A 13,937-nucleotide genomic window follows, 5' to 3' on the forward strand; every position below is an offset into this window, starting at 1 on the left:
GGCTGAGGTGGGAGGATTGGTTAAGTCTGGGAGTTCAAGCCTTGAGTGAACTGTGAGGGGGAGCACTGCGGGGTCAGGTAAAGGGGGTGGCTGCGCGGGAGGAGGTGAGATGGCTCTGTGAGGTTAGGAGAGGGGACGGGGGCTCTGCCGGGTGAGACAGGGGGTCTCTGTGGGGTGAGGTGAGGTGGGAGCTCTGCGGAATGAGGTGGGGGGGCAGCACCGCGGGATGAGATGGGCGAGGTGGGGCCTGCAGACCCTCCAGGCTCTCCCCGGGGAAGGAGCCCAATTAGGGCCAGCACTGCGCTGCTCCCGACAAAGCAGGGCACCCTAGCCCTTCAGTGGAGACCTCCTTTCCGCCTGGGCTCCAGCTCTAGAGGACGGCCAGTCCCCTCAGCCCCACCATCGAACACCAGGCTCCATGTAGGCACTGCCCCAGGAGGTGCCCAACACCACCAACGTCGCTCAGCTGCGTGGTGGCAGGTGACCTGGAATGCTGCTGTCATCACGGCACACGGACACGTCATCAACCACTCAGCGTGGCGTGCCCTCGCGCTTTCAGGTAAAACACCACGGAGAGACTTCCTGTCGGCAGGTGGACCCCACACTCTCTAGGGCCTCATCCCCTCCCTCTCTTCTGCTTGACAGGCACAGACAGGAAGCATCTGATGAGCACTCACTGACACCAGCCACGCCGATGCTGTGAGCAATCCTGTGCGGCCTGCTCCCCTCCTGACCGGCCCCTCCTGACCGGCACCAGCACCACGTGGAAGATCATGGAGAAGCTCATCCGTCCGGATCTCGTCTGAGGACAGGGAGCAGCAGAGCACACGCAGGTGAGGGCAGAGCAGGGAACCCAAGTCCCGAGGAAGCTGATGGTAAGCGAGGCCCCATCCTCTGGGAGGGCACCCCTGGGAAGCCCACAGATAAAGCAACTGGACACATGCTCAACTACGACAGGGCAACAGCAGCGGCTTTAAAAAAAAAAAAAAAGGACACCCCCAAACAGACAGAGACTGGAGCCCTGCTGGCTCCCGGAGAAGGGGTTTCAAAACGCTTCTTGAGGTGAGCACGACAGCACGTGCCTTTAATCACAGCTACTCAAGAGGCTGAGGCAGGAAGACGACTTGAGCCCAAAAGTTGGAGGCCAATCTGGGCCACGGAGCAAGCTCACCTCTAAAAAAATAAAAATAAAAAAATTAGGCAGGTGTGGGGACATGCGTCTGGAGTCCCAGCTACGTGGAAGGCTGAGGAAGGGGCATCGTTTCAGCCCAAGAGTTGAGGCTGCAGTGAGCCATGACTGCACTCCAGCCTGGTCAACAGAGCAAGACTTGTCTCAAAAAAGCAAAACAAAAACACATCTTTATGTTATAGGGCACAAAAAGTAGCAAGATTATAAAACTAAAATAGGGTGAAAGAATGCAAGAGACTCAGAACATGGCAAACTTCCATGTTCCACAATTCCAAACTACAAGAAGCTCTCCGAGCCAACGCCGCACCACGTGAGCTGCTAGCCAGGCACATGTTGGTGAAGAACCAGGAGTCCTCTCAGCACCAACAGATAGTCATGGGCACAGCCCACAGGTGGCTCGACCCACCAGCCTCAGGCAGCATGGGGCTGAGAGGGGAAGCCCAGTTTGGGCTGCTGTGGAGCCCCATTCTAGTCTCTTACCCACCCTCACCAAGGCACTACATCACCAGCAAAGACTCTGAGAACATCAACATGTGTGTAACTAAGGAAAATGGAAGTGCAGGAAGGAACACATTTTTGGAATCAGAAGGCATGAAAAAAATGGCCTTCACTGAAAACACTGAAAAGGTACAACCCTATTATGCCTCCTGCTAGTAAAAAATGTCCTCTGCTTTTAAAGGATTAATACCACAAAACACTATCTTGTTATTCTCGTGTCCTCCAGAAAACGAGCCGTCAGTTGGAAGGGTATGGGGTGAAGGGAAGAGAAGGAAAAGCTGCCTCCGAAAACACTGCTGACTGGCAGAGTTACCAGCACTCTGTCCGGCTAACGCCTGCGTCGCGAGAAGACAGACGCGGCCACAACCATGGATCCTGAGGGCGAGAAACTCTGGACGTTCAACCTTCCTACGAGTGCACAGAGGTGAAGCCTGGAGAACAGGGAGGGACAGGCACAGGCGACCATGTGCTCTGGCGACCACGTGCTCAGCCACGCCTGCCTCGAGAAGACATTCTGGCGACCACGTGCTCAGCCACGCCTGCCTCGAGAAGACATTCTGGCGACCACGTGCTCAGCCACGCCTGCCTCCAGAAGACATTCTGGCGACCACGTGCTCAGCCACGCCTGCCTCGAGAAGACATTCTGGCGACCACGTGCTCAGCCACGCCTGCCTCGAGAAGACATTCTGGCGACCACGTGCTCAGCCACGCCTGCCTCGAGAAGACATTCTGGCGACCACGTGCTCAGCCACGCCTGCCTCGAGAAGACATTCTGGCGACCACGTGCTCAGCCACGCCTGCCTCGAAAGACATTCTGGCGACCACGTGCTCAGCCACGCCTGCCTCGAGAAGACATTCTGGCGACCACGTGCTCAGCCACGCCTGCCTCAAGAAGACACCTGAGGACGAAGGCATCATGGATCCAAACGCCACTTGGAGGCTGAATGTACCACACAATAAAAGAATCATCGTAAATCACACTGTTGACTTGCGGTTGACGATCCTTCCTTTACAGTACAGTGAACCCGTGGACAAACATCATGTCCACAGACCACCATAAATGTAGTGTGTAGTTTTAAATAAAACTGAAATCAGACTTCCAAAAAGAAACATCTAACAACTTCTCCTCTCCCATTCCGCCAGGGCCATGGCCCACACCACAGCCCGACACCCTGTCACGCTCTCTCACAGGACAATGGCCCGCACCAGTTAAGCTGGTGTCACGGTGGGGTCAAGGCTGCAGTGAGTGGAGATCACGCCACTGCACTCCAGCCTGGGCGACAGAGCAAGACTCTGTCTCAAAATAAACAAATAAATAAATAATCTTATGGAAGGAGGTACCACGTATGCGGTCTGTTGTGGAACAAAACGCCGTTACGTGGGGCACGACTGTATTCTGTAGGGCATATTTGCAAAACAGCTCCTCCAGTCATACAGGCTTGTTTTCGAGACAAGTTCTGGCTCTGTCACACAGGCAGGAGTGCAGTGGTACGATCTTCGCTCACTGTAGCCTCGACCTCCTGGGCTCAGGCGATCCTCCCACCTCAGCTTCCCCAATCAGCTGTGACTACAGGCACGTGCCACCACACCTGGTTCATTTATTTTTTTTAGTAGAGACAGGGTTCTCACTATGTTGTCCAGGCTGGTCTCGAACTCCTGGGTTGCAGCAATCCTCTCGCCTCAGACTCACAAAGTGCTGGGATTATAGGCCTGAGCCACCGTGCCACCTTCACAGGTAACTTTCCTATCGGCCTTCCTGACTGCTGCAGGTAAGGCATGTTCTCACAGGGACAATTCACAAAATGCACCAAAGTGTCCTCAAGGCCTGTCCACGAAGCTCTTCCTTCCAGCCAGACCCTGGTGCTCAGGGCTCAAATCCCTCACATCTTCCCCCAGCACTCCTCACAAAGGACGCACTGCAGTCAATCCCAACTCACCTCCAGCAAAGCTCCAGCAAGAACAATCCCAGCACTTTGGGAGGCCAACGGGGGCAGATCACCTGAGGTCAGGAGTTCAAGAACAGTCTGGCCAACATGGTATTTCCAGCAAAGCTCCAGCAAGAACAATCCCAGCACTTTGGGAGGTCAAAGCGGGCAATCACCTGATGTCAGGAGTTCAAGAACAGTCTGGCCAACACAGTAAAGCCCCATCCCTACTAAAAATATAAAAACTTACTGGGCATGGTGGCACGTGCCTGCAATCTTGGCTACTCGGGAGGCTGAGGCAGGAGAATTGCTTGAACCCCGAAGGCAGAGGTTGCAGTGAGCCAAGATCACGTAACTGCACTCCAGCCTGGGCGACAGAGTGAGACTCCGTCTCAAAAAAAAAAAAAAAAAAAAAAAAAACTTCAGCCAGAAAAATCACCAAAGTCCTAAGTCTGGTTATGCCCTTTGTTTTCTACTTCTTAATAATAAAAATACAGCAAGGGGTTTGGTACTGTGAGCAAGGGACTCTGAGAGCTGGCGCCCACACATGCTGGTCTCCAGGACAGACATGTCTCAGGCCAACAACACTGACAGAAACACAGACCCTCACCGCCAGGTCACAAAGGGCATGGGAAACCCACAGCACGGCCTCGGCCACGCTCCTGAGGGCGACAAAACACCAGCCAGCGCGCTCTGAGAGCTGCAGTCAGTCCTAGAGGAAAAGCAGCAGCTGCTGAGGAGGACACATGGGCAAAGGAGCCACCATGCACCGTGACAAGACATGTTCGCTGGCCATGCCTGGTGTCAGCATGCAGACAGGCTGCAGCGAGGAAGACAGATGTGCTCTCCCAGTGCTTATGGTCTGGGTGGGGACAGAAAAGAGACAAGGAAAGCACAGGGCAGCAGATCAGACACAGGGTTTTAGTTAACGAGGACTCCGATGCCAGTGTCTGCCTGGAGGAAGGAAGGAGGACAGACTTCTGAAGAAGATGGACTTCAGTGCCTCCCTCGCGCTGGTAAGTGATCCCACCACGCATGACCCACAGCACAGGACAAAGCCTTCTGTCCAGGACAGGGTCCCCTCCCGGAGGCAGCAGAAAGGACAGCTGTGGAATACGGAAGAGGAAAAGGAAAAGGGAACAGGAGACAAATCAGCAACATTAAGAACATCAGGCCGGGCCCGGTGGCTCACGCCCATAACCCCAGCACTCTGGGAGGCCAAGGGAGGGGGGCGCAGATCACCTGAGGTCAGGAGTTCGAGACCAGCCTGGCCAACATGGTGAAACCCTGTCTCTACTAAAAACACAAAAAATTAGCCGGGCATGGTGGCAGACGCCTATAATCCCACGGACTCGGAAGGCTGAGGCTGGAGAATCCCTTGAACCCAGGAGGTGGACGATGCAGTGAACTGAAATGTACCACTGCACTCCAGCCTGGGCAACAAGAGTGAAACTCCATCTCAAAAAGAAAAAGAAAAGAACACGCAGACAGAAAAGAACGACCTAAGAAGGCACACAAGGAACATCAGCATCTTAAGGAAACGACTGAAGAGGACTGACAGAAAAAGACTCGTATTTTCATATAAGGAACAAGGGGGAAAAAAGAAAAAAAATTAAAAGGCAAAGACTAATAGATGATATGGCCAGAGCTTTAAAGAAAGAGACAATGAGATAAAACCTGGAAGGCTCAGTGACACCGAGCTGCCTTCCCAGGCCCTTCCCAGCGTTTCCTGCCAGCAGGGCCCCTGCCCCGAGCCAAAAAGGAACCACGTCCACCTCATCAGGACTGTTGCACGACAGCCGCACACACCTAAGAAACTAACTCCTTCTGGGCTGGGCAAAGTGGCTCACACCTGCAATCCAAGCACTTTGGGAGGCCAAGGCAGGCGGACTGCTTGAGTCCAAGAGTTCAAGACCAGCCTGAGTCTTGTCTTGAACTCAAGACTGGCGATACGCTGTCTCTATCAAACACATACACACACACACACACACACACACACACACACACACACACACACAGAATTAACCAGGCGTGGTGGTGTGCTCCTGTAATCCCAGCTACTTGAAAGGCTGAGAGGCTGAAGCAGGAGGATGGCTTGAGCCCAGGAGGTAGAGGCTGCAATGAGCCGTGATCGTGCCACTGCACTCCCACCTGGGTGAAGAGTCAGATCCTGTCTCCCAAAAAAAAAAAAGAAGAAGAAGAAGAAAAATTAACTCCTTTGTCCACATAGTAAAATTCAGTCTTCCATTAACTTCAAAAAGCCAAACTGATTAATTTTTAAGTAAAGAACAAACACACCTGTAGCGAAGTGTGGAAAATCACTACGGTCACTCCCCAGCCACAGCTACCATGCAGTGGCACTGCCCTCAAGCTGGTCCCAGACTCAAACAGGAAGCCACTGCACATGTGTGACCACTGGCCAGGGAAAGAGAGGCCAGGACAGCCCGAAGGACTTGCGCATGGCCCCAGAAGGCTACACTGTTTGGCAAGCACTGGATGCACATAGATACTTGGCCAACAAACTCCAAGAGGGCTCACACCAGCGCTGTTCCCTCCGACGCCCAGTTCTCCACTCTAGAGAAGTGGTAGCCTTGAGCTACCACAGACATGGTGACCAGGACAAAGAGGCATGAAGCTGGCAAAACCACCAGGTTTGATGCACAGAAAGGCCAGCAGCAGCACCCAGTTGCCTGGGCAGAGGAGGAAGAGGATGACAGGTACACAGGCCGTTAGAAACGGCCTCACCTTGACCCCGAGCACGGTGGCAAATGGGGCCCAGATTCCCTCACCCTGCTCGGGCACGCCGCAGGCCCGCTACATCTGGAAGGAGCGTAACAGCCGGTGCCCAGGCTGATGAGCGTGCGCACTGCCCCACGTACAGTCAGACCCTCGGTATGAGCATTAAAGACGCCCCAGCAGTGCCCACGGCTACAGTAGCCCCTCCTCGCACCTCCCGCCACCCTCCCTAGAGTCCAGCACCAATACATTCGCCTCTGGCCTCAGCATGGTGGAGCAGGACCCCTGCACTCACTCACTCACTTCACTGATCAGCCGTGGAATCCTGAATTCAAACCCTACTTCCTAAACATCTTTTGAGACCTAGATGCCGCTTGTAATAAAAATAAGGAAAATGCAATTTTCTGGGATTCTGTAGGAAAAGAAGAGGACATAAGTGAAGGCATCTAGCACAGCACGTGCCTCCCACAGACCTTAGGAGTTACCGGGAAATCCAAGTGAACAGGCCGCTGTGGAGTGCAATTTCTAAAAGCAGGACGAATACAGGGAAGGCGGCCCCAACCCTGCCTCTGGGAGCAAAACCGAAAGAGCACAGCCGCAGCACAGCATTCAGAACAGCCACCTGCACAGCCACAGCACAGCATTCACAACAGCCACCTGCACAGCCACAGCACAGCATTCACAACAGCAGCCTGCACAGCCACAGCACAGCATTCACAACAGCCACCTGCACAGCCACAGCACAGCATTCACAACAGCCACCTGCACAGCCACAGCACAGCATTCACAACAGCCACCTGCACAGCCACAGCACAGCATTCACAACAGCCACCTGCACAGCCACAGCACAGAATTCACAACAGCCACCTGCACAGCCACAGCACAGCATTCAGAACAGCCGCCTGCACAGCCACAGCACAGCATTCACAACAGCCGCCTGCACAGCCGCAGCACAGCATTCACAACAGCCGCCTGCACAGCCGCAGCACAGCATTCACAACAGCCACCTGCACAGCCGCAGCACAGCATTCACAACAGCCACCTGCACAGCCACAGCACAGCATTCACAACAGCCACCTGCACAGCCACAGCACAGCATTCACAACAGCCACCTGCACAGCCACAGCACAGCATTCACAACAGCCACCTGCACAGCCGCAGCACAGCATTCACAACAGCCACAGCACAGCCACAGCACAGCATTCAGAACAGCCGCAGCACAGCATTCACAACAGCCACAGCACAGCCACAGCACAGCATTCAGAACAGCCGCAGCACAGCATTCAGAACAGCCACAGCACAGCATTCACAACAGCCACAGCACAGCCACAGCACAGCATTCAGAACAGCCGCAGCACAGCATTCAGAACAGCCACAGCACAGCATTCACAACAGCCACCTGCACAGCCGCAGCACAGCATTCACAACAGCCACCTGCACAGCCACAGCACAGCATTCACAACAGCCACCTGCACAGCCGCAGCACAGCATTCACAACAGCCGCCTGCACAGCCGCAGCACAGCATTCACAACAGCCGCCTGCACAGCCACAGCACAGCATTCACAACAGCCGCCTGCACAGCCACAGCACAGCATTCACAACAGCCACCTGCACAGCCACAGCACAGCACTCAGAACAGCCACCTGCACAGCCACAGCACAGCATTCACAACAGCCACAGCACAGCATTCACAACAGCCGCCTGCACAGCCACAGCACAGCATTCACAACAGCCACCTGCACAGCCACAGCACAGCATTCAGAACAGCCACCTGCACAGCCACAGCACAGCATTCAGAACAGCCACCTGCACAAAGGCCAGAGCAGCCAAGGGAAGCTGGGGGCCCAGGCCAGCAAGCCCCTTCAAGAGCAGAAAACAGATTTTTTAGGTGAAGCCGACCACTTGAGGAAATGAGACGAGCTCACACCCTGAAGACAGCTTCCCTCAGCAATTCCGCCCGTCTCCACAGGACTCAGTCCAAGTCCTGGTGTTAGAATAAATTACGAGGGCTACAACAAACCTCAAACACCCCAGGCTCCAGCACCCCCAGCCACCAACACAACTCTATTCAAGATCCACCTATCAACAGGGGTGGGGGGAGAAGGCGTTCCCCTTCCTTAGTCCACTCTTTCTCCATGGGTTGCAGCCAGGGTTCCCCGTGGGTCGTCTTGTGCACGTCACGGCCCTGCCCACAGCATAAAAACATACAGGGGTGAGGGAGATAAGACAGCTAGCTTCTCAGAAGAGCAGGAAAGGCTGGGCGCCATGGCTCATGCCTGCAATCATACAGCTTTGGGAGGCACTGGAGGGAGGACTGCTTAAGGTCAGGAGTTCTAGGCCAGTGTGAGCAATATAGCAAGATCCTGTCTGTACCAGAAGACACACACACACACACACACACACGAATACTGGTTGTTGTGTTACTAAAAGTTTCCATTATAACACTGAAGTTTAGAATACAGTACTACTAGGCCAAAATATCCTGGCATTTTATAGAATTTCTTTAACAAAATCTGATCACATCTAAACTGGCATCTTTCAGCTCACTTCTTAATTTCAATCTAAATTTAAAACACGGTTTGCTGTAGCTACAGGGCAGAATTTAACACGGAACAGATACCTCACAGATGCCAACCCAGTGGGTACAGCCCTTTGAGCATCACCTAAAGCCTCATAAAATCATCGCCAAGCCCATCCCCAAAAGCTGTAGTTAGTAAGCCACCAGGATTCGATATTTAGAAACTTTGTTCCCACTAACAAAAACAAGCAATAATAAATTTTAAACAAAGGCTGACTGTACCCAGGAAATGCAGAGAATAAACAGAAAAAGACTCCGACACCGGTGGTGGGAGTGACAGTCTCGGCCCTCAGACCAGACTAAGACACCCTGCAGAGCTGAAGCCCGCAGAGCAGGAACCCCGCAGAGCCACGGAGGGAAACACCTGCCCCGGGCTGCAAAGGCTACCCTCTGCCCTCTGCTTACTGCTCTGGTTCTGCCCTCCAGACACATGCAGGTCCCTAAAGCAGCTGCTATCCTGCTGATGTGCTGACACCATCAGATATGAACGAGAATCCCAGTTTTATTTTTCCTAATAAACAAATCATCCATTTAGCAGCAAAATGTCAACAAACACCAAAAGCTATAAAAGTATCCTTGGATTTACAAAGAACCCTCGCTTCTCATTTCCCTCTTTCCCATGCCCAGGCAGAGAGCCCTCTGAGAACACGGGAAGCTTCACGGAAGGGGGTGGGGAGTGGCCAACCATGGCCAGGGCGAGACGGAAACCACATGTGTGTGAGCACGTGTTCTACACAGAGCCTTATGTACTGGGCCACAGAGTAAGCAGAATCGGGCAGCTCCTGCTGCCAAAGTCAACACGTTCAGGCTGCCCGGCCTCCACCCGCACTTTCATGAAAGCTGCCTGCAGACAGAGGGGCGGCCAGGGCAGGAGGCAGGACCTTCCGCAGCAGCACAGGGGCTTGGGTCCCACGCTGGCTGTCCACACCCAGGGCCACGCCTCCACAACAGTGCCCTCCACCACGTCCCTTCTCGTGCGTGCTGGTGCCACCACGGAGGCCCAGGGACCTTTTTGCTCTACTTCTTTTTCCAACTTGCAGCCCTGTGCCAGCAGTCAGCACTGCCTTCAAAATCCCTGCACACAAGCGGCGGGAAATCTCACTGCACCTGAAGAGGAGGAGGCTGCCCTGGCTGGGCCAGGCACTACACATCTTGCTGTTGAGAGGGTCTACATTTCTTCCTTTTTTCTTTTTCTTCTAATCCTCCTGTTACCTAGAGCTGGAGTGCAGTGGTGTGATCATAGCTCACTACAACCTCTGCCTCCCGAGCTCAAGCGATCCTCTCACCTCAGCCTCCTGAGTAGCTAGGACGACGGGCATGCACACCATGCCTGGCTAATTTTTGTATTTTTTGGAGAGAGAGGGTCTTGCCACGTTGCCCAGGCTGGTCTTGAACTCCCGATCTCAGGTGCTCCTCCCACCTCAGCCTCCCAGAGTGCTGGGATTACAGACACAGTCTCATGGTGCCCAGCCAGTTTACACTTGGAACCCACCACTATCCCCTTGTTGACAGTAAGCATATCCCAAATCATTTTTCCCAATGGACAACACAAATAAATAATTATGATCCTTATTCTGGAGTGGGGAAAAAGAGACTAGAATTCTCAGCAGAACTTGAGGAATCCAATGGCCAGTAACGAAGATGCCTCCCAGAGTCTCCTTGTCGGGTCCCATGCCTCCCCCTCAGCCAGGCACTGGGGGGCTCAGGCCACACTGGACCCTCCATCTCCTTCCTCCTACCTTCATCTTCTTCCCACCAAAATCTAAGCAGTTGTAAATGGGCCTTCTGGTGACAATGACATGTGTGAAGACACGCAGAGTCCGTACTCCATTTGCTACAGGAACCCAGTTACATTCGGGAAGAAACAAGCGGGACAGGAAAAAGGTACGTTGGTGGTTTTGCATCCATAAAGTTCACTTCAATTTAAACAGAACTTACTGAGTACTCTTATGCTAGATACAAGCAAAATGTTTTTCACCCTCAGATATAAAAACATAGAGGAAAAAACTCCCTTAAGCCAGCTGTAAAAATTGATGGTATTAAAAAATAAAACACTGGCCCCATGAGAATCACCGTAGTTAACAAAAGAAATAAAATAACCGCAATATTATAACCAACAAACGAAAAGCCATTCTCAATTCCCCAGCAGGACCTCTCCACGCCTCCCAGGTCAGCAGAGGTCAGAGGACAGCAGAGGTCACAGGTCAGCAGAGGTCCCAGCACCCAGAGACACATTCCAGCTAAAAGCACACACGTGGGAAAACAGCGTGCTGACAGCCAGAGCTCCCAACACCCTCTGCATGATGACAGGGGTGGGGGAAGCTCCAACGTTCCAAACCCTCCCCCGGGCCCTGGGACTCTCCGTCCATTAACCAGAGCCTGGCGGGGAGGGAATTGGGGGGGAAGGGGGAGGGAGTGGGGGGAGCACTCAGCCACAAGTGCCCATTTTCACATGAACAAGTCTAACTTAAATGACACTGCATCTTCTGTAAGTTATTGCAGTTTAAAGAAGCCTAGCCACAGATAATTCCTCAGAACTCTAAAATAAAGACTCATTCTACTAAACAATGCAGTTATTTATCTTGGCATAATTATCACGCATATGTCTTTGATAATAATGGAAGTATGGTGTTATCTGTTTCTAAATCCTAGCAAAACCTGAGTTGAAAATGGAAATGAACTCACATCCGCACCTACACATCTCTCACAGGTCTGCAAGTCAAGTCCTGTGGCCGTCCGCAGCCCCAAGAACGCCTGGAGCATTCCGTGGCAGGAACAACCCCAAGAGCGCACCAGGAATGGCATCTCACAGCCAACGAGCACCCCAGGGGGTGAGGGTGCCAGGGAGACTCTGCACCCCCACCATGCCCTAGGGTGCAGAGGGGCCTGCCCAGGAAGAGCCTCTCTCTGCTTTCAAGGCCAGATCGGGGGAAGGCAGGAGGGCGGCACCAAAGACAGCAGCCCTGCCCCTCCCCACCTCCAACCCGGCCACCCAGACAGGGACCCCAGCACACCAACAGCAAGCAGAGGGGGCTCGGCTCTGGCTGAGCAGACTTCCAGCCCAGCCACCACCATGGACCTGCACACCCTCAAGGACACGGGCCGTAGACACAGCTGCTCAGACTGCGCACTTGGGGACACTGAGGCACACGATCGTACCTGCCTTACAAGTTCAACATTTCAGCAAGACAGAACTTGATTACTTTTCTATCTTAAATAGATATGTCAATTAAAAATGTAAAACATTAAGTTCAAGCCTCCTTTCATATGAACAACACTGCCTCTGCTATCATTAACAAACCACTTTCAAACCCCCAACGTTTTGGAAACGTAATTCGAAAGTCCCATTTCACCGCAACCATAAATGGAGCATCCACATGTTGTTAGGGTCAGCAGCCTGCTGTCGCTCGAGACCACACTCACTGGACACTGCATGCTGGGGTCATCGGGGGCCACGCAGCCTCACCGCCTGAGAGGACTAACCATTCTGTTTTGCCAAGAAAGATGTCAGCTTCAATGACTTTTATACTGGAGAAACAATTTACAAACTCAAATGTTTTAAAGCCTCTATTTTCATGTAGTTTTATTTCTGTAAAGTGTTATTTAATCTCTAAGGAAGTCTTTACAGTAGGTATGACCGTGACCACTGTCCTGGGTAGGAGACTGAGGCTTGGAGAGTGGAAGGGAGGGGCCGGGCCACAGAGCCAGCACCAGTCAGACCAGCACACACAGGCTGTCCGGGACCCTGTGTCACTGCGGCCACATCTGGCCCCATCTCAGGGCAGGACCAGCCCAGAATCCATCCAAGCTGGGCCCCTAAGTCATGCCCAGACAGGAGAAAAGAGCACAGCACCGTATACTGAAGAAGCGACTGTGGATCTCATCTAAACTGCTCACATTCCACCTCAAGTAATCAACGTGAAATACAAGAATGACACAAACACCAATGAAAAATGTTAGAGAACCTGGAAAATTCTTCTTCTTTCTTTATTTGAGACACAGTCTCACCCTGTGGCCCAGGCTGGAGTGCAGTGGTGCGATCATAGCTCACTGCAGCCTCAACCTCCTGGGCTCTAGTGATCCTTCCTCCCCGCTCAGCCTCTCCAAGTAGCTGGGACCACAGGCACATGCCACCATGCCTGGCTAATTTTTGTATTTTTTGTAGAGACGGGGGGTCTTGTCATGTTACTCAGGCTGGTCTTGCACTCCTGAGCTCAAGTGATCTACCCACCCCACCCCATCCTCCCAAAGTGCTGGGATTACAGGCGGGAGCCACTGCACCTGGCCAGCTATTCTCTTTTTTAAACCCTGCATTTTAATGCCAGATAAAACAATGGCAAACAGGCATTCAAGACCAGTCTGGCCAACAGTGAAACCCTATCTCTACTAAAAATACAGAAATTAGCTGGTCATGGTGGCAAGCACCTGTAATCCCAGCTACTCAGGAGGCTGAGGCAAGAGAATCTCTTGAATCTGGAAGGTGGAGCTGCAGTGAGCCGAGATGGCACCACTACACTCCAGGCCCTGGGCAACAGACCTAGACTCCGTCTCAAGAAAAAAAAAAAACAATGGAGAACAAGTCTCAGCGTGGTCCTCAGGAGGTCCTCCCATGCCCATGTGGGTCACGGCACCAATGGTCACACTGCGCCCAACCTCTGCTCAGGAGGGCCTCTCTGTAGCAACACTGCAGTCTCCCTGGTGGCCAAAACAGACCTCATGCTAAGGGCCTTCATCTTATTCAATCTAATTACCACAGACAAAAAAAGACAAAATTCAATACTGAGTATTTATAGTTCACAAAAGTGACAAATGGCATGAAACACCTTAGATTATTACTGTGGCATGGTCAAAAATGCCAACATTTCCTACGTCACCAAACCTAAGCAGCAGTACATCTATTCTTCTCAATCCACTACAGTACCACACATTTAGGCCAATTCCAGGTCCTGTCAGCAGAGTTGCTGACAGCTTGTTCCTCTTTAATCAGAGAAGCATGTATTCTGAATCCAT

The 13,937-nt window shown here is 52.7% G+C and overlaps 1 protein-coding gene across 6 annotated transcripts in view; it reads right to left on the reverse strand.

The window, feature by feature from the left end:
- Positions 1-13,937, reverse strand: part of LOC105488862 (ankyrin repeat domain containing 11) — a 228,610-nt gene that overhangs the window by 137,938 nt on the left and 76,735 nt on the right. The window contains exon 3 of one of the 6 annotated variants that reach the window (XM_071085127.1): positions 10,667-10,761. The exons of the other annotated variants lie outside the window; for them this stretch is intronic. The gene's annotated coding sequence lies outside the window, so the exon portion shown is untranslated. The remainder of the gene's footprint in view (positions 1-10,666; positions 10,762-13,937) is intronic. 6 annotated transcript variants of the gene reach the window in all.

This window comes from Macaca nemestrina, chromosome 18 (genome assembly GCF_043159975.1).
Source record: "Macaca nemestrina isolate mMacNem1 chromosome 18, mMacNem.hap1, whole genome shotgun sequence".
In the NCBI taxonomy this organism is placed as follows: domain Eukaryota; kingdom Metazoa; phylum Chordata; class Mammalia; order Primates; family Cercopithecidae; genus Macaca; species Macaca nemestrina.